This window comes from Panthera leo, chromosome C1, assembly GCF_018350215.1.
Source record: "Panthera leo isolate Ple1 chromosome C1, P.leo_Ple1_pat1.1, whole genome shotgun sequence".
Taxonomy (NCBI): domain Eukaryota; kingdom Metazoa; phylum Chordata; class Mammalia; order Carnivora; family Felidae; genus Panthera; species Panthera leo.
This window is the reverse complement of record NC_056686.1, coordinates 96,396,420-96,417,929: the sequence shown is the minus strand read 5'-3', so window position 1 is coordinate 96,417,929 and position 21,510 is coordinate 96,396,420. Positions and strand designations below refer to the sequence as shown.

Below are 21,510 nucleotides of genomic sequence, written 5' to 3'. Positions count from 1 at the left end.
GGTTTTTGCTGGCATCTAATATTACCATTATAATGGACTCTCACATTTAGATTTTCAGTCTTGACTTCCCCCTCCATTCTCCATTCTCATGCCTAATTGCCTGGTAATGTGGGCCCTCCTCTTTCTTCTTCCTACTCCTGCTGCCTTATGATCAGTCCCCAAAACACGCTACCCCTCTAGTAATGCATTCTGCTATGTCATTACACACTAATACATTCACATGAATGTATCAATGTGCAGGCAGACATACATATATAAGCCCACACAGGGCTTCTTTTTTTGTCATTGTTCTAGAAAAGAATAGGAGGTATGAATACATTCTTCTGTACGTATTTCTTTCCTCGTTCAACAATACCTCACAGAGAGTCCAAGTTCATATAATGCTGTTTTTGAATGCAATACAATAGTTTATATTATGATATACTATAATTTATTTATCCATTCCACTACTAACAGGAATTGTTTGTCATTTTTGATATCATAACAGCGCTGAAGTGAAATTTCTCGTACTGACGAGTGTTTTTTGTCCTTGGAGACAGATTCCCTGAAGTGCAACTATTAGGGCACACATAGAATATGTGTGTTTTCATTTTAATAGATACTACTTGGGGCGCCTGGGTGGCTCAGTCGGTTAAGCGTCCGACTTCGGCTCAGGTCATGATCTCACGGTTCGTGAGTTCGAGCCCCGCATCGGGCTCTGTGCTGACAGCTCAGAGCCTGGAGCCTGCTTCACATTCTGTGTCTCCCTCTCTCTCTCTCTGCCCCTTCCCTGCTCATGCTGTGTCTCTCTCTGTCTCAAAAATAAATAAACATTTAAAAAAAAAATTAATAGATACTACTTGACTGCCTTCCTAAAAACGCAGTAACGGCTCATACTTCCATTAGCAATGTATGTAAATAACTCCCCACAGTGCCAATCCCAAGTAACAGGTGTTTTTGACCATTTTAATTTTTGCCAATCTTATGGGTGTAAAGTATTAGTTTGGTATTATTTTAATGTGCATTTCATTGACTGCTCTTAAGACTGACCATCTTTTGAGATGTTATTGAGCATCTGAATTTGCTTTTCTGAAATTGCCTACTCATAGTCTTTCTCCATTTTCCTAGGTTGTTTGTGTTTTTACCAAAGGGTAAGAGCTCTTTGCATATTATACATACAGACTCTTTTATCTGACACCCCTATTGCAAATATTTTCCAAATATAAATATTTATGTTCTATTTGTGATTTAAGTTTAAACATCTATATTGCCAAAATTGTTTTTTCTTCTTGTCCAACATCTAGATTTCCTGTGTAATCAAAAAGGTTCTCTAGAGGATGAATTCTGCTTAAATATCAAAGTTGCTTCCTCTCCACATAAAAAATGAGAAATCTTCCTTAAACTACTTTGTTAAAAGCCATCTCCCTTGCCTCTTTTAGATCTAGTTCTTTGGACTCTCTAGTTACCATGCCGTAAAATCTTGACATTCTAATTATTAAAGTAAATAGACTTCTCACACAAATTTGAAGATAAAAAAGATACTAGATGTCACCTTAAACTTTCTATCCATTACAGGGACTCTCTCTTCAACATCACTGTCAGAGAATAATCGAACCTCTGCTTGCTCATTTCTAGTGATGAGCTAGACCTTACCATTGCATTTTCCAGAAGTTTCTATTAATTTCATTCTTAGTCTTCTATATTTGTCACATTCCTATTAAAATAACCAAACTAAGTAAATACAGAAGAGGATGGAAATTGGACTCAGTAATTTAATTGTGATGTTCTTAGTACCTGAAGATTACTCAGTTCCTTCTTCCCTTCCTTCCAATGAATATCTACTTTATGCCAAATATTAGAAATACAAAGATAAGGAAAACACAACTTCTGACCTTAAAGTCATGGAAACGTAGTATTTAATGTACATATGCATATATGTGAATATATAAATGTATTGTATAGAGAGGTCAAATACTGTATAGTGAAAATGCTACTCGAGATCTATTTTAAGGATTTCCGGTGCATGTATTAGGTAATAGCTGGAATAAGGGTAAATTATAGAAGTTAAACAATCTGAAGATTGAAAAAGACATTTACAGTATTGAGAAAATTAAAATTTAGCACTGTTTTCTTGAATCTGGTTCAATTAATTAAGCTCTAATTACACTGTATTACCTAGATAGTATAATATTTGGGTCAGGCAAAATAATGCATTTTATAAGAGATTTAAGAAGCCTCAGGCAATAAATCACGTCTTGAAGAGTAATCTAGCTTAGATAAAAATTAATTTTAAAAAATGTTTCCAGCCTGCAGATTTACTTGCTCATTAAGGGCCAGGTTTTCTTTGGTAATCAGTATTATCCCAAGACTGAGCAAAACTTTGGAAAACTACCAACACAAACATTTAAACATCTTAAAAATTTAAACAACTAAAAATTGTTTCAATGTGATAAAAATAGGGAAAAACTTCCCAATAAAAGGAAACCATGATATTAATAAGTCAATAATATTAAGAAATTAATAAGTCAAATAGATAAAGTACTAACAAAATACACAAGAAGCTGAATATTATGGCTTATTCTGTCAAGGCAGAGGTTTGCTCCTTCTGTGAAATTCTTTTTAATGTTTTTATTTATTTTTGAGAAAGAGAGAGACAGAGCATGAGTAGGGGAGGGGCAGAGAGAGGGGGAGACACAGAATCTGAAGTGGGCTCCAGGCTCGGAGCTGTCAGCAAAGAGCTGGACACGGGGCTCGAACTCACAGAGTGTGAGATCATGACCTGAGCCGAAGTCAGAGGCTCAACTGACTAAGCCACCCAGGTGCCCCGCCTTCCGTGAAATTCTAAGAAACTTTGCAGATCCTTACTTGGGTTTGGAGAGTAATTTGCTTACTGATTTACTCAATGTTGACAGTCACATTTCACAAACATGTAGGACTTCACAGGCAGTAAGCTACTGTAAGCACTTATCCATCCATCCATCTATCCATCCATCCATCCATCCATCCGTTGGCACACCCAATTCCTAATTCTAACCTCAAACTCAGAAACATGCACCCTCATCTAGAACAAAAACACAAGGTAATTCTATTTATATTGACCAGAAATCTTATTCTTGGCAAAGACAAATTTCAACAAATTTCAAACTGGAGTATTATCTACCTGAAAACACATTTACTCTTCAACATTAAAGTCAAAATATTTGAAAATCATAAACAGCATTAATAACAGGCAAAAAAGTAGCAACTGATGGGGCACCTGGGTGGCTCAGTCGGTTAAGCGTCTGACTCTTGGTTTCGGCTCAGGTCATGATCTCACAGTTCATGAGCTCAAGCCCTGTAGTGGGCTCTGAGCTGACAGCATAAAGCCTACATGGGATTTTCTCTCCCCACTGTCTGCCCCTCTGCTGCTCACATGCTCTCTTTTTCAAAAATAAGTAAACTTTTTTAAAAAGTAGCAAATTGAAACTTTATCAGACTATGAGGCTAAAATAATATTCAGGTAAAGGTAAACAAAATGTTGGGGCGCCTGGGTGGCTCAGTTGCTTGAGCATCTGACTTCGGCTCAGGTCATGATCTCACGGTTCCTAAGTTTGAGCCCCACATCGAGCTCGTTGCTGTCCGTGCAGAGCCTCCTTTGGATCCTCTGTCTGCCCGTCCCCCATTCCCACCCCTTCTCTCAAAAATAAAACGTTAAAAAATTATTTAAAAAAAAAGGTAAACAATACGCTGAAAAAAAGATTTTAAAAGATTTTTAAGAGATTTAAATTTAAACTTTAGAAGATTTAAAAGCTTCAAACCCATTAATCAGGTCTATCTAGTATATTAAAGAAATCCTGGAATATCTTACAGGACAGCACAACTATTTGCCAAGGCAAAGACCTCCATGAATAACAGCAGGTCTAATGAGGTCTGTCATTTTGATTCACAATCATAATACAGCTGTCTTATTATGGCACAGTTAGCTGAACTCTTGTGTTTCCATATTTTCTCTGATGATTAATTATACTTTATTATCAGTATTGTTTATATCTCTGTCTCTGTTACTCTCCAAGCTCCTAGAGATAAGACTTTATTATTCCTAATAAGAAACACAATCTTTAGTCCTAAATGATCAGTTTGTTGTACTAACGACATTGCACAAATATAGGATCTTAATCAGTTATTTCATACTCTGTGTATCTTACCTTCATAGAATTATAAAGTTACAAGCTCAAGTATGCATTATAAACCAGCATTAAAAGAAACATACCGTATCCTCAAAAACTAAACTAAAACACAACACCACACCCTTTGGAACTCTACCAACTAAGTCTTCTTGAATTCCAAAAAAGCACGTGGAGCTTGCTCTATCAAGTGTTACATTTATAGAAGAGCCTGGTAAATGGGTTTTAAAAATCATTAGATCCTCTATGATTTCCTTAGTCCTTGTATTTAGTATTGTGTCTAATCAATTAACAGTTATACTGGCTCCCAACTTTTTTTGCCTTTCTTGAAGTAAATGGAGCATCTGCCTGCAGACAATATAGTCTGAGAGGTATTTTATAAAAATTAATTCCAGGGCTCTTGGGTGGCTCAGTCGGTTAACATTCGACTTCGGCTCAGGTCATGATCTCGCGGTTCATGGGTTCGAGCCCCACATGGGGCTCTGTGCTGACAGCTCAGAGACTGGAGCCTGCTTCAGATTCTGTGTCTCCCTCTCTCTCTGTTCCTCTCCTGCTCACACTCTGTCTCTGTCTCTGTCTCTCTCTCTCTCTCACTCAAAAACAAAGATTAAAAAAAAATTTTTTTTAATTAATTACTGTGAAAACCTAGAAAAGATCAAGTACAACAAAAAGCTATAGTGTTTTTAAAATACACGGGGTTTTTTTGATCATTTTTTTTGTTTGGTTTTGTTTTAATGTATGGTCTTATTTGGAGGATATATTTAAGCTAGCACAGCAGATCTGGAATCAGGCATTCTTACAAATAACAGAAACAAGTAAACAATCTAGCTAGTTTAAACCATTATTAACAAAACTCATTAATTTTTATTAAGTATATAAAAGTACTCGCATCAGCTCTCACTAAAGAGCCTTCAGCTGAGCAATCAAAATTCAAAAGGGAAAAGACCCCTAACGAAAATAGAGTTGTTTGTGGACATGGTAACTGAGTTGTCAATGAGTCAGGCATAAAATGTAAATGAACAGTACTCATGAACCCTTCCACTTGAAACACTCTAATACTGGAAATGATCTAAGTTTCTGCCAAATTTCATACTCTAGAGAAAGATACTTTGACACATCATTTAACATGTATGGAGCATTACTAATTTAGAGATTGTGATTTTTTTTTTTTTTATGAGCATTTTCACCTTAATCAAATGACCAAACTTAACACCAATAATGAGACAAACTGATTTTCTGATGTATTCTTGCCAAAAATGTTTAATCCAAAACTAATTGTGAAGAAACACTTAGATGAATCCAAATTGGGGAAACCTTTGCAAAACAACTGGCCTAGAACCTAAAGATGTTATGCCAAGGGAGACCCAAAAAAGGTTGGGGAACAATTCTAATTTAAAGGAGACCAAAGAGGATAACTAAATGCAATATGTGACCTTTGATTGGGGTGAGTCAGCTATAAAGGATTTTATTGGGACATCTGGGAAAATTTAAATACTGACTCTATATTACATAAAGTGTTATATCTATTAAATTCTCCAGTGTGATAATTATATCATGCGTACATAGAAGCCCTTGTTTTTGGGAATGTAATACATGCTGAAGTATTTAGGGGGAAAACATAATGAAGTATTTAGAGAAGAACTGCCATGATGTCTGAATGTGTTCTCAAATGGTCTGGCGGGGGGGGGGGGGGGGGGGGTAGGATTTATATACAGAAATAAAGTAAATGTGGCAAAATGTATTCAACTGATAAACTCAGCACATGAGTATTGACTGTTCTCTTCTTTAAAATGTGAAATTCTCAAATGTTGAAAAGTTTTCACAATAAAAATCTGGGAGGGAAAATAATCAAATGAAAATTCTAGAACTGAAAAAGAAAATAATTAAAATTAAGAACTTAATAGATTGGGTTCATGGGCAGGTATGACAGACCAGAGGGGGAAAAACTAGTGAACTGTAAGGTGAATCAGAAAAAAATTATCCAGACTAAAACACAGAAAAAAGGTAAGAAAATATGGCAATGAATGTATGAACATATGAGACATGGTAAAAAGGTCTAATAGATGTAACTGTGGTCCCGGAGAAGAGAAAGAGGCTGTAGCAGGTGCAACATATGAAGATACAGCAGCTGAGAATTTCCCAAAACTGACCTTAGACAGCAAGCCATAGATTCACGAAGCAATATGGACACAAAAAGGATAAACGATACAAAGGAAGGCACACTTAGACACAGCATGGTAAAAATTGCTCAAAGGAGGAGGAGAAACTCAAAAGCAGCAGAGTTGCTCTTCAGGAGAGCAACTTACACTTCTCGGTGGAAAAGAGAAGTCGGAAGACAATTGACAAAAACATTTTAAGAGCTGAAAAAAATAATGCCCTACCAAAATTCTATGCCTAGTAAATATACCCTTCAAAAATGAAGGTGGCAGGAGCAGGGGGGGTTGTGTCTGGATGGCTCAGTAGGTTCAGTATCTGACTTCAGCTCAGGTCATGATCTTGCAGTTGGTGATTCGAGCCCCACGATGGGCTCGCTGCTGTCAACGTACAGCCTGCTTTGGACCCTTTGTCCCCCTCTCTCTCTGCCTCTTCCTCACTTGCACACTCCCCCTCTCTCAGAAAATAAACATTTTTTTAAAAAAATGGACGTGGAACATTTCTGAACAACTGGAACACTTCTCAACAAATACATACTGAGGGACTTTATCATCAGAATTGCACTGAAGGGAATACTGAAAGGAGTTCTTTCAGCAAGCAAAGAATCATCCCATACAATAACAATGCAGATCAATGGAAAGGGCGAAATTGTGGGTAAATCTCAATGAACACATAAAACAACAAAAATCGTGTCCTGAGTTTAAAATACACAGAGAATCTAAGAATAGCCCAAAAGCAAAAGGGTAATAAATGGAGTTGAGGTGTTCCAAAATCATTACATCGTCCAGGAAGTGATAATCAGATCAAGCAAAAAAATGTGTATTTTAACTTGTAGGAAATCACTAAAAGAACAGTAAATCAATATGTAACTAACAAGTTAATAGGATAAAATGAGATAATAAAAAATGAAGGCAAGAAAGAAAATGGCATAGACCAGGTAGAATAAAAAACAAAAGAAAGACTGAAACCAAAATGTTATTATATTAAATGCCAACGGACTAAATACTCAATTAAAAGAAAGTCTGTTTTACTGGCTCAAAACCAAAAGTACATGCCACCAACAAAAGAGCACCTTAATTCTAAGGATGCAGAGAAGCTAAGAGCTAAGGGCTGAAAAACATACTGTGCAACAACATCATCCAAATGAACTGGATACATATGCTTCTGTGCAAATATTTTATCTACTATAATAATAAAACTTACAGATCACTTATTGAGGTCACTAGGCCCCAAAATGGCCTCCAGTGATCACTGCCTCCTAGTATGCACCTTGTGAAGTGTGCCCACATCCTACACGAGGTAGGGCTGACCCGCATAACCACTGGAATACTGTAAAAATGACAGGGTGCGGTTTCTACCACATCGTGGCTTATGCCTTGCTGCTCTCTGTGACATCACTTGCTCTGGGGACAGCCAGAGGAACAGTCAACAGCCCGATGAAGAGGAGAACCACATAGTGAAGAACTGAGGCCTCCTGCCAAGAACAGCTGGCATCAATCTGCCAGCCGTAAGAGTAAGTGAGCCATCTTGAATGCATCTCACCCAACGCTAATAAAGCCTTCAGATGACTGCAGCCCTGGCTGACACCTTGACCGCCACCTCACAAGAGACTCTGAGCCAGCAAGCCACTCCTAAATTCCTCACGTACAGGAGGACTGTGAGACAAAAATGTTTATTATTGTCTTAAGCCACTTTGTCTTGGGATAATATGTTATGCTGCAACAGGTAACTAATACATTTACTATGTGACAGGACCTGCCACTTCAACTTTGATTAATTCTTTTTATGTAGAACAATCCAGAGAGGCAGAAACTGTTATCAGTTTACAGATAAGAATGTTGAGGCACGCCAAAGTTCAGCAACCTGCTCGAAGTCACCATAGTGGAAATGGCATTTGAACCCAAACAATCTTCCACCTGAAGCTATTTTTTATTTTTTATTTTTTTTATTTTTAAATATTACACTCTACTATACTACTTTCACATGCCAGGCACTGCTCCAAGTAGTGAACAGACAAAAGCCTACTGGGGTACAGACTAAAATAAATTAATATAAATCACGATGTCAGAGAGATAAGTGCTATGAATTACAACGGAGCGAGCTAAGGATACAGGCATGACAGGAGAGAATGGAGTACTAGGTAGATAAGGTAGTCAAGTAAGATTTGAGATGATATTTGAGTTGATATCTGAACGAAATGAGAGGAGTTCTGTGGGATGGTTATGTGGATATCTACAAGTGTTTCAGGGTAGAGAAAATAAGAGGAGAGGCCTTAAGGCTACAGTGTTCTTAGTAATATTCAAGAAAACTAAGGCTGGAACTCAGAAAGCATGGGAGAAAGTGATAGAAGCTATGGTCAAAGAGGAAGTCAGGCAAGACCTTGTAGGGATTTGTAAGCCACAGTAGGAACTACGTTACTTTATCCAAAGGGTTGTGAGAGGGCATTGAAGAATTCCGAGCAGGGAAGTGAGACAATCGGTTAATGTTTTTAAAAGAAAGATTTTAAAATCTCTGTGGGGAAGAGACTTTAAAGAGGCAAGAGTAGACATGGGGGAAACCATTAGGGGGCCACCGGAAGTCCACCTCTAGGAGAAAGGTAAGTCAATTTCGGTACGTAGAGGCAGTGAAAAGTTGTCAGATGTGAGATATTGTGAAGTTGGTAACCCACCGAATTTGCTGGCAGATTAGATGTGGAATGTGAGAGAAAGAGAAGTTGGAGAGAACTTGAAGAGTTTTGGCCTAAACAACTCAACAAATGGAGCCGCCATTGATAACAGAGGGAAATGCTTGGAAAGAAATAGGTTGGGTAGAAAGACGGTAGCCAGGAGTCCTGTTTTAGACGTAGGCTGGCGAGATGCCTATAAAACAAGGCAGAGGTGGCAAGTACGGAGTTTCACGAAGTTGAGCCTGGAGATAGAAATCCGAGAATCATGAAAGGAGTTCCAAGGTATCAATTTTTTTTTTTTTTTATATCTTTAAAAAATTCTCTGCATCTTTGTTACCTATTACATCACATAATATACCATCTTATCCATTTTCAAGTGCATAGTTCGGTAACGTTACATATATTCACACTGTTTTGAAACTGATCTCCAGAACAGTTTCATCTTGCAAGAGTAAAACTCTATACCCAGTAAACAAGCCCCCATTTGCCCCTTCCCATCGCTGCTGCAACCTCTGTTCTCCTTTCTGTCACTCTGAATTTGGCTACTTTAGACAACTCACGTAAGTGGAATCACAGCACCTTTGTCTGTGACTGGCTTTTATTGCACTTCGCGCGTCCTCAAGGTTCATCAGATTATAGCACGTGTTGTCATTTCCTTCCTTTCCAAGGCTGAACAGCAGTCTATCAGAGTATACACCACATTTTATCAATCTATTCATCTGCTAAGGGACATATGTGCTGCTTCTTAGCCATTGTGGATGCTGCTGTGAGTATGTATGGGTGTGCAAATATCTTTTTAAGGACTTGCTTTCAATTATTTTGGATATATACCCTGAAAGAGGATTGCTGGACATTGCATTTCAATGTGTTTTTTTTTTTTTTTTTAATGTTTATTCATTATTGAGAGACAGAGAGAGACAGAGCATGAGCATGGGAGGGGCAGAGAGAGAGGGAGACACAGAATCTGAAGCAGGCTCCAGGCTCTGAGCTGTCAGCACAGAGCCTGACGCGGGGCTTGAACCCACAGACTGTGAGATCATGAGCTGAGCCGAAGTCGGATGCTTAACCAACTGAGCCACCCAGGCACCCCTCAATATTTAATTTTTTAAGGAACTGTCATTACTGTCTCCCATAGCTGCCATACCACTTTACTTTCCCACGCATAGTACAGAAAGGTTCCAACTTCTCCACATCCGCACCAACACTTGTTATTTTCTGTTTTTGTTTTTTTAATAATAGCCATCTGAATGGGTGTGAAGTGGCTACTGTATTAGATTTAATAACATGTTCATAGGTGAATGTGTGTAAACACGTGATTATATGCACCAAACACATAATATATGTTTGTTCTACAATACAACAAACACAAGAACCTGGTAACAGTAACTACCCACTAGACAGGGAACTGGGAAGTGATGAGGTAAGAGAAACTTTTTTCTGTTCAGTATTTTATGTCTGAATTGCCAATTAAGTACTACAAAATTTTAATTTTTCTAGATTTTTACTGGTTGTAATAAAGTTCTTTTAATTTTCCCAGTGTGCCAACCACTTTTCTTTTCATTTGTTTCTTATGCCTTTCCCCATCAAAAACTTTTTAAAAATTTTTTTTAAGTTTATTTATCTTGAGAGAGAGGGAGACAAGGAGAGGGAGAGAGTGTTAGCAGGGTAGGGAGAGAGTGTTAGCAGGGTAGGGAGAGAGAGAGAGAGAGAGAGAGAGAGTGAGTATATCCCAAGCAGGTTCCATGCTGTCACCGCAGAGCCCAATCTCACAAACTGTGAGATCATGACCTGAGCTGAAATCAAGAGTCAGACGTTTAACTAACTGAGCCACCCAGGCGCCCCTGCCTTTCCCCATTTTAATGAGTTCTTTTATAAAGCAAAAGTATATACAGAACAATCCTTCCTAATAGTAAATGAAGCACTGACTTTTCTAGATTAGATCTAATGAAAAGTTTAAATAATTTAGTAATGGTCAGTTAAAATGCTAGCCACAAATGAGCAGGAAAAACAGCAATAAAACATTAGGTGTGGTGAATTATCAGGATAAAAAATTAAGGAAGATTTTTTTCAAGGAAACAAGTCTACTCTCTCATCATTATTTTACCATTTCTGTAACTGTTTTACTCTTTACAAAGAGCGAATTCTTTTGTTCAACAATTGGGGACTATTTTAATAAATCATGCCACAAGCACTCAATGTCATGTTCCTACTAAAAATGAAGTTTACCAAATATGTAGTATAAAATGAAAAAAAACTTTTATAATTTGAAGCAGAAAACAATTTATATTTGGCAAATATACAGACAATACAGAAAAGATGATGGAAAGAAAGTAGAATAAAATATAAGCAGGTATTACCGCTCAATGAGGTGGCTATAGATGATATTTTTCTTTTTAATTTCTACATCCCTACACTTAAATTAATTTTAATTTTTTTTAATGTTTATTTTTGAGACGGAGACAGAGTGCAAGTGGGGGAGGGGCAGAGAGAGAGGGAGACAGAATCCGAAACAGTCTCCAGGCTCTGAACTGGCAGCACAGAGCCCGATGCGGGACTTGAACCCCCGAACCATGAGATCATGACCTGAGTTGAAGTCGGACGCTTAACTGACTGAGCCACCCAGGCACCCCCTTAAATTTATTTTAATATATTCTTTTCATTAAAAATTGTAATGGTTATTTGTATTTGCACTGTATCACTTACATGAGTTTCTATTTTTGTTCAGTTAACCTGAGTTATGCATGCCCTGTGCTTATTGATACAGTTAATTCCAGTTAAAATTGTTATATAAACAGGAATACTACAGTAGAAACCCTGGGTTTCTGTTAATAAATATTTACAACCTGATGAAGCTTATCTGTTCTCTTTTTACCATCCAGCCCATTTCTTCTATTTCTGAATTTCCATTACATTTTTTTAATATATATATCTTACTATTCACAAATGCTTTACTTTCATTCATTGCTTTGTTACAACTTCCTTCTCCCCTTGAACTTTCCAATTTCCTAGAACGCCCAGCACAATGTTGCATATTTAATAGACAGTTAATATCTGTTAAATTATTGAAACCATAGAATTTTAGAGTTAGAAGAGAACTTGACAAAAACCTCCCACTACATTCACATCTCAAGACTTTTGGAGAATCCACGTTTTTATCTTCACAAAAATATGTAAATTATAAGAAAACATCAACGGTACACAGAGTCTAGGATCTCACATCATTTACTGATACTTCTGATGCCTAAAACTATATTGAAAATTCACAGCTTGAATTCTCTCTGGCTTTGAACTGTACTCCAAGGCATTCATTTAGAATTTGCCATGGTTTTCACATGATAAATATTTAAAATTCTTTTCAAAGTAATTTTCCTATTTTCAAAGTAATAAATGCCCTTTCAAAATCATTTGCTATTTCAGAAGCTGAAAGTGGGGAAATTTGAATATGAACTATTTAATACATAATAGTATTGTATCAATGTTAAACTTCCCAAGTGGGATACACGCTAAAATATTTCTAAGTGAAATGTCTGCAACCAACTGTCAAATAATTCAGGGAGAAAAAAAAAACCCTGTACTTTTATCTATATATAGATATATACACATGCACTTACATACGCTGGTTAATATTTTGCTACATTTGTGCAATCACTATCAGTGAATGTGGGTGAAGGGATACATAAGTGTTTGTTGTACTATTCTTGCAACTATGCTGAGATTTGATGTTTTTCAAAATAAAAAGAAAAGTATATACATTCAAATTCCACCCCACCCCCAACAATATTCATTTCATGCCTTCAGATCTTTTAGGTAACTTCAAATAACAAAGCTTTGAGGCACTGGTACTTTTATTTAGTAGCAGAGTAGAATTTATCTAAACATTCCTAAGAAGAAATAACATCAGAAGTCAGTTACCTAAGGATAGATCTCATATGTAAATATCAGTACCAGCTTGCTTTTGTACCAAAATGGCATGTACATGTTAAAATATGAGGCACATTTAAATTTTCCAATAATCTTTTAAAAGACAGGGAAAGTATAAGAAAAGTATACTAGATACTCCTATTTCTGATATTGACAAAGCAATTCAAAAAAGGCTTCATGTTTATAACCATGCTGTCAGTTCACAAATACATTTTCTTTTCTACACAAATTACAAGATTCAAGTCAAAGTAAGATCCCCAGGTACAGTTAAAAAATGAGTTGAACAATTTGAACTAAACACGTAACTCTCAAACATCTTAACAATTAGAAGATAATTTTCAAAAGATAACAAGAGAGCTTTCATGTGTATGAAAAGGAAACTGAAACCCTCGATGGTCCAGCATCATAATCATAATCACCATCACTGTCACCGTCAATATTAAAGCCTTTCTCTCTTGTCTCCTGAGCATCACAATTAAAATAGAGAATTGGAATATTGTTATTTAGATAATATTAGTTACACTGAAGTTTTAGTCTTAGAGACTAATTTGATCTCTTCCCGAATTCTAAACTAAATTCCATGGGATTGCAATCATATTTAAAGAGATGCAGGGAGAAAAAAGAAATGAGAGTTTCTAAATTATTTATTATTGTCAAAGCCAAGTTATACTTTATGTTCAATTTAGAAATATATAAACATTAGAAATGCTGTCATAGGCAGAATGAACTCCCAAAGATGTCCCTGCCCTAAGCCCCCCTCCTCAACCTGGGAATATGCTTCTTTACAAGACAAAAGGGATTTTGCAGATGTGATTAAGGGTATGAACTTTGAGATGTTGAGATTACCCCTGAAAATCCCAATGGGCCCAATCTAATCACAAATCCATAAAAGGAATTTAACTTGCTAAATCTGTGAGAAAGGAGACTGGAGGAGAATTTCAGAGCCTGAGGAGGACTCAATCTGCTATCGCTGGCTTTGAAAATGAAGGGGGCACAAGCTACGGGATGTGGGTGGCCTCTAGAAGCTGGGAATGGCCCTCTCAGTTGACACCTAGCAAGACAATGGGATCTCAGTCCCATAATCTCAAGCAACTGAATTCTGCCAACACCTGAGTAAGCAGGAAGTACATTTTCTCCTCGAGTCTCCAGAAAGGACAGCCCCATGGACTTCTGAACTTTCAAACTGAAAGATAATAAATGCCTGTTGTTTAAGCCACTAAATCTGTGGTAATTTGCTACAGGAACAGATGAAAACTAAATGTATATAAAGAATTAAGTTTGGGGCGCCTGGGTGGCTCAGTCGGTTAAGCATCAGACTCCTGATTTTGGCTCAGGGCATCATCTCACAGTTCATGGGATCAAGTCCCATATGGGGCTCTGTGCTGACAGGGGGAAGCCTACTTGGGATTACCTCTCTCCCTCTCTGTCCCTCCACTGCTCACGTGCTCTCGCTCTTTCTCTCAAAATAAATAAATAAACTTAAAAAAAATTAAGTTTATTTTACACATGGTTAATGAGATTCTATGGAAAATACTGGGCTTAATCTGGGAAAGAAAACAGGAATGAGAGATTTGGGTTACATATAAAATTGAGGAATTTGCCAATCACAGTAACAAAATGGATACCTGTGCACTTTCTTCTTCCTCTCTCTCTCTCCCCTCTATCTCTCTCCCTCGCTCTCCCTCTCGCTCTCCCTCTCTCTCTCTCTTCCTCTCGAGGAAATTGCCTTAAGTTAAAGAGTTAAACATCAAGGTAGAAGCTTACTTCTCCTTTTGACAAATCTACAGCTATAAAATATAGTCCTCATTAATTCAGACCTGCAAGTTTTATAAAAACGATTTTAACTGTTAACCTAATGGAACTTAACTGTTGTGGAACTCAGCCATTTGTTTCTTTCAATATGTGGTATTCATTATTCTAAAATGATACCTCAACCAGACCAACCAAAATACAAGGGAATAGACTTAGATGGTGAACTATGAAGGCAGAGCTAATGAGACTTGTAAGTTTTGGGGGAAAAGTAAGTAGAGATCTTCTAAAAAGTATCTCTAAATTCCTGTGTATTCTTTGCTAAGATGCACATTCTAGAAAGTAATATTCATTACTAACTAGGAAATTACCGCAGGAAACCAGGAAAATTGAAAACAAAACAAAAACAAGCAAGCAATTAGGAAGAATACTGTCAGAAAAGGGAGGGAAAGGAGACACGTAGTATTACTTAAGTAATATGGGGTGAGTGATAATACCAAACCAGATGTCAGTAGATGAAGAACTTGCTTTCAGATTCCGATTTTATTGAAAAGTTGAGTATCCTGCTCCTGGCTTCCTTGGGCCAAGTACTTCTGGCTATACTTCCAACTTCAAAGATATCATCTATGATTCTTAGGATGATAAAAGGTTTGCTACTGATGGATTCAAAAGCATAGAGAGTGGGACCTTCTGCGTCTGTATGCAAGAGCCAGAGATGCATTAAGAAAGTGGATGAGGGGCGCCTGGGTGGCTCCGTTGGTTAAGCGTCCGACTTCGGCTCAGGTCATGATCTCGCAGTTCCTGAGTTCAAGCCCCACGTCGGGCTGTGTGCTGACAGATCAGAGCCTGGAGCCTGCTTCCGATTCTGTGTCTCTCTCTGTTCTTCTCTTGCTCACACTCTGTTTGTCTCTCTCTCAAAAATAAAGATTAAAAAAAAATTGTTTAAAAAAAATAAATAAATAAACATTAAAAGAAAGTGGATGAGAGGGATAGAGGCTCATCTATGAAATCAGTCTTTTCCAACTCCTCTTCACCTCCCAGGTCTTTTATGAATGTAATGCTCCAAAAAGTCTTTGAACCATTCTCTTTATCTACATTTACTCTCTTAAACTGTTTGGTTTTTGGTTTTTTTAAATGTTTATTTATTTAGAGAGAGAGGGAGAGAACAAGTTGGGGAGTGGCAGGGACACAGTGACAGTGAGAATCCCAAGCAGGCTCTGTGTGAAGTTCTCCTCGGGGCTCAATCTCATGACCATGAAATCACATCTGTGAGATCACAAACTCAGCTGATATCAAGAGTCGGAAGCTTAACCGACTGAGTCACCCAGGCAACCCTACTCTCTTAATTATTTTAAAGAGAAATTTTTTTTTAATGTGTATTTATTCTCGAGAGAGACAGACAGAGACAGAGTGTGAGTGGGGGAGGGTCAGAGAGAGAGACACACAGAATCTGAAGCAGGCTCCAGGCTCTGAGCTGTCAGCACAGAGTCCGACGCGGGGCTAGAACTCACGAACCGTGAGGTCATGACCTGAGCCGAAGTCCGACGCTTAACCCACTGAGCCACCCAGGTGCCCCTACTCTCTTAATTATTTAAAATGCCATTTATAAACTAGAAGCTACCAAACTAGTGTCTTTAGCCCAACCATTTACCCTGAACTCAAAGTTCACACATACAACTTCCTACTCCGCACCCTCACACAGATTAAACAGGTATCTTTTTTTTTTTTTTTTTTAAGTTTATTTATTTATTTTGAAAGAGGGAAAGAGCACAAGCGGGAGAGGAACAGAGAGAGAGGAGGCGAGAGAGAATCCCAAGAAGGCTCTGCACCGTCAGCACAGAGCCTGATGCGGGGCTCAAACTCAGGAACCATATCATGACCCGAGCTGAAATCAAGAGTCAGACGCTTAACTGATTAAGCCACCTGGGCTCCCCTAAACAGGTATCTTAAATTTAAAATACTCTGAGGTAAATTCCTGATCATCTCCCTCAAAATTATTCAACTTTCTTATCTTTGTTCATGACAGAACTATCTTTCCAGTTGCTTGGGTCTAATTAAACTCTCAGGCATGTGTGGCAGGAACGCCATGATCTTTGGGAGTCCAACAGACCTTGGGTTCAAATTCTAGCTCTTCTACTTATCTTCTGAATGACCTATCCTAAGCCATTAAAACTCTCTGCATCCCAGTCCTGAGGTTTGAAGGAGAAAACATAGATAAAGCACTTAAGCACAATGTCTAACATACAATAGATGATGAAAAAATGAGAATTGTTCACATAGCAGAGGCTGGTAATCTTTCAGTACTCATGCTTCTCTTTCTTTTAAAAGTAGAACACCCTACATTTCCAGGCTTCAAGGGCAGATAGATGTGTCCATGTGACTGAGTTCTGGCCAAAGGGATAAGAGGATGAAATGTTGTATGTAACTCCCAGATCATATATTTTTTAAAAGTTGCTCATCTCCCACCTGTTTTTGCCCTAGTCACACAGACTAGAATATGAATGTGGTGGTGATTCGGATTCCTCTTTGCCGACAAGAGCAACACCTTCCTTAAGGGACACTGGGACAAGATAAAAGATCAAGATCCCTGGATGGCAGGGTGGAACAGAACCGTTCACCCAAATGCTCACCAACACAGACACTTACAAGCAAAAGAAAAAAAACAATTTTCTGCATGCAAAATGATAATGCCTACAAGTAAATTCATTTTCACTACCTAGAATCCATCTGACTCCTTCGACAGTATATTTTTCAGGCTGAATTTTCCAGAATACCCTAACAAATGTATGAATCCTCAAAAGATATGTCACTACTGAAAAGAATAATGTGAACGGCGGGAGGGGACAGCATATATGGGAATTTGTGGCAGTACGTTAAAAATGAAAAGGAATGTATCTTTTCCCTTGATTATTATACCCTGCTGCTTCATGACTATTCATTTGATAAGATTTGTTCAATATAATAGCATAGTGGATTTTCAGTTAGATATAAAATAAAACTTTCGGTGGGAAATGTTAATAGAAAGCTGAGGAGAAATAAACTGACATCCTTGCTTTTTCACTTTCCCTCAAAGGTAAAGTATCATAGGTCTGTGACTGAGCAGAGATTTTCTTTATTCATACAAGAAGGAAGTTGATTCCTGGGACTGGTATATAAGCGACGATTTCGTTTTCCTGTTTTCCCAGAAGCCAAGTGACAATTTTTACTTAACAACCTACCAGTGACAACACTTTATACTTTTCCATGAGCTGAAAAAAATGTCACTAAAACACAAATACAAGAGTTCATACTGAATGGACAGCAACAGACTTTGATTGCAGAACTTGAATAAATCTTAAAGTAATTAAAAGCAGATCACAAGTCCTATGTAAACTTCCTTCATTCCAGGAAAGCAAAGGAATCTAAACATCATAAAGTCTTCCAAGTCTAGTGTTCCCAAGATTTATTCACACCAATCCTTTCATACCTTGAAAGTAATCAAATAATCACGGGTGACCAAATTATCTACTTTACACATCCTTAACGTAGGGGTTAAAAGTACAAACTATGAGGGCAGACTGCCTGATTTCAAGTCATGGCTACGCTGGTTAATGTTTTTTGTGATTTAGAGCAAGTTACCTAATTTCTCTGCCTCAGTTTCCTGTAAATGGGATTATTAACAAAACCTGCCTCACTGATGAGCCATGGATGCTGTTTTGAGGACTTAATGATTTAATTATAGAAAGTGCTCTGGAAAAGTGCTATTGCTATGATCTTTTTAGATCTCTTCTTTCTTCCATCTATGTGCAGGTGTGTGTGTTTATTTATCAAAATATACTATGAAATAGACATACACCTGAAGACCTGCAAAGTCACTTTCTTTAATTCATCTAAAGTTTCAATCCTTCAAAAGGCTTAGGGTTAAAATTTCTAGAGACAACTTATTTCATTCATTCAACAACTGAGTTATTGGGCACCTACTTTATGGCAAGTGTGGTAATGGCTGTGATAAAATGAAAAGAGAAGATGCTTGCCTACAAAGGAGCTCACTGTCAGAGCAGCACTGTCCAAGAGAAATATAATGTGAGCCCCAAGGGCCGCCTGGGTGGCTCAGTCAGTTAAGTGTCCGACTTCAGCTCAGGTAAGGATCTTGCAGTTCTTGAGTTTGGGCCCTGTGTCAGGCTCTGTGCTAACACTCAGAGCCTGGGGCCTGCTTCAGATTCTGTGTCTCCCTCTTTCTGCCCTCCCCTGCTCACTCACTCTCTCTCTCTCAAAAATAAACAAACATAAAAAAATAAATAAATAAGAAATACAATGTGAGCCCCAAATGTGTGCCAAATGTAGAATTCTAAATTTTCTGGTGGCTACCTAAAAAAAAAAAAAAAAAAGGAAAATGAAATAGATGAGATTATTTTATTTTTTATTTTATTTTTTTTCAATATATGAAATTTATTGTCAAACTGGTTTCCATACAACACCCAGTGCTCATCCCAACAGGTGCCCTCCTCAATACCCATCACCCACCGTCCCCTCCCTCCCACCCCCCATCAACTCTCAGTTTGTTCTCACTTTTTAAGAGTCTATTATGCTTTGGCTTAGATGAGATTATTTTAAATAATGTATTTAATCCAATATGTTAAAATTGTATCATTTCAGTAGATAATATTTAAAATTATTAATGGCATTCTTTTTTTTTTTTGTACTGTCTTCAAAATTCAGAGTGTATTTTACACTTACAAGCACATTTCAATTCAGATCCTAAACTTTTATTGGAAATACTGATCTTTACCCATGTCTTCCCATATTCATTCTATTAGCACACTTCAAAGGCTATGAACTATGCTGTCTTAACAGAGTAGCTACTAGCCACAAGTGGCTATTCACATTTAATTTATATTAAATAAAGTTAAAATTCAGTTCTTCAGTTGCAATAGCCACATTTTAAGTACTCACTAGCCACTTATGGCTAGGAACTACTCTTTTGGATGCTACAGGTCTAGGGTACAGCAGTTATATTTTAAAAATTTCTACAGCAGAAGTATCTGCAAAGTATAGCAGGAATATTTAAGAAGTAGCACCAAAAGAAACACATGGCAGGGCACCTGGGTGGCTCAGTCGGTTAAGCGTCCGATTCTTGGTTTTGGCTCAGGTCATGATCTCACGGTTTAGGAGTCTGAGCCCCAGACTCAGCACTCTGTGCTGACAGTGCGGAGCCTGCTTGACATTCTCTCTGTCCCTCTCCCTCTCTCTCTGCCCTTCCCCCACTCACTCTGTCTCTCTCAAAAATAAATAAAGTTTAAAAAAAAAGAAAAAACACGTTGCAGAGGAAGTGAACTGTCAGCAGAAATGTAAAGGACAAGCAGGAACTTGCTAGACAGGCAAATTAGGAGACAATACTACAGGTGAAAGGTACAAAACCATGAGAAAAGGCCCAGGAATTTCAAAGGGTTTATTGGCAAAACTTTAAATACATCAAGATTACTGAAGACATGAAACTGGCCCAGGTCTTGGGCAGGGACCAAATCTAAAGTGTTTTACAGCCCATGATATAATGCTGCAGGATACTAAAGATTTGCTGGAGGGAGCCTTTTCTCCCTAAATTTGTGGTGAAATTAAAGAACTGAGTGTTGAAATGAGAAGAAAAGAGAGAGAATCAAAGAAGCTAAATAAATGTTAAAATACAAACTTATGAGCATAAACATATAAAATGATACCTTGGCAAACAATACACCGCAAATAAGTATAACTAACCATTTTATCTTAACATCAAAGAACTTTTATACAGTCAACTTTAAAAATTTTTGAAATCCTGCTTCTTTGGAGACTTTTAGGAACTAGGTTTGGAAGTCAGTCTGAAGGGACTTTTGACAACAATGCTACATAATTTCTGCATCCAACAATCTCATTTAGTGAAAGCCAACCATGAAAGTTTAAAGAGCCAAAAGACATCTGTATTGTTTAACTGCCACTAAGTTCCCGGAATATTACTCAGAATTGTTCCAGAAAGTCATATTGTCTAAGCAGGCTTACAATATTGAGCTATCACATACATACAACACGAAAGATTAAGATTTTAACACAAAATAAGTAAAATAAAGAATTAAGATGAAAAGTTGTAAAGAAAATGTTTTGATCCCCTTAAATCACAAAATAATCAAGTCGGCACAAGCACATATCCCAAACAACTGAGCGTTTTCTAATAATCATATGCCAAATCTAAGGCAGATAAGAAAACTTGTGACGTGATCAGAGCCAAGTTCACTGGATATAACCCTTATACCCTGGAGAAATATTATTTTTTAAGGAAACAAAACAGTATCCAAAACAGTATTTTAAGTTCTGACTGCTCCAAACTGGCCCATTCAATGGATATTTAGTAAATTAGTTTCTACAGTAAAGGTTCTCAAGACTTTTCCTCAATTTTAATTATTTATCAACAATACAAAATGTAAAATGTATTTCACAATCTTTGTTCTTCATAATCCGAAGCAACATTCACATAAGAAAACAATAGCTAAACTCAAATTTGAGACTATCCTAAATGAAATGCTATTTCAGTTCATCTTATCATTTAGACAGCAATTATTATAGTTCAGACAAGCCCCATATGATATGGAAATCTTGTCAGCAGGTACATTTCACTTAAAGTATTAAGTATATCCGAGAAAACAGATTTAAGATTTCGTTTTCTCTGTTGATTTGCATCATAAAATCAGACAAGCAGGCCAGTGCTCAGTGTTTTAGTCTGTAATACACAAAAAGCAAGTAAAAATTCTACTTTTTTTTTTAACATCACAAAAGGAAGAGGGGCTGAGGGAGGGAAAAACTGAACAGAGGCTGCTCTGCTCCTTCCTAGAGAATATTAATATAGAACCTCAATAAGTTTAGGTAACAACATAA

At 37.3% G+C, this 21,510-nt stretch overlaps 1 protein-coding gene and 1 pseudogene across 4 annotated transcripts in view; one reads left to right on the top strand and one right to left on the bottom strand.

The window, feature by feature from the left end:
• Window positions 1-21,510, bottom strand: part of MAGI3 (membrane associated guanylate kinase, WW and PDZ domain containing 3) — a 245,679-nt gene that overhangs the window by 137,841 nt on the left and 86,328 nt on the right. The window lies entirely within an intron of this gene.
• The window catches only part of LOC122228436, a 37,893-nt pseudogene continuing 23,898 nt past the window's right edge, over window positions 7,516-21,510 (top strand).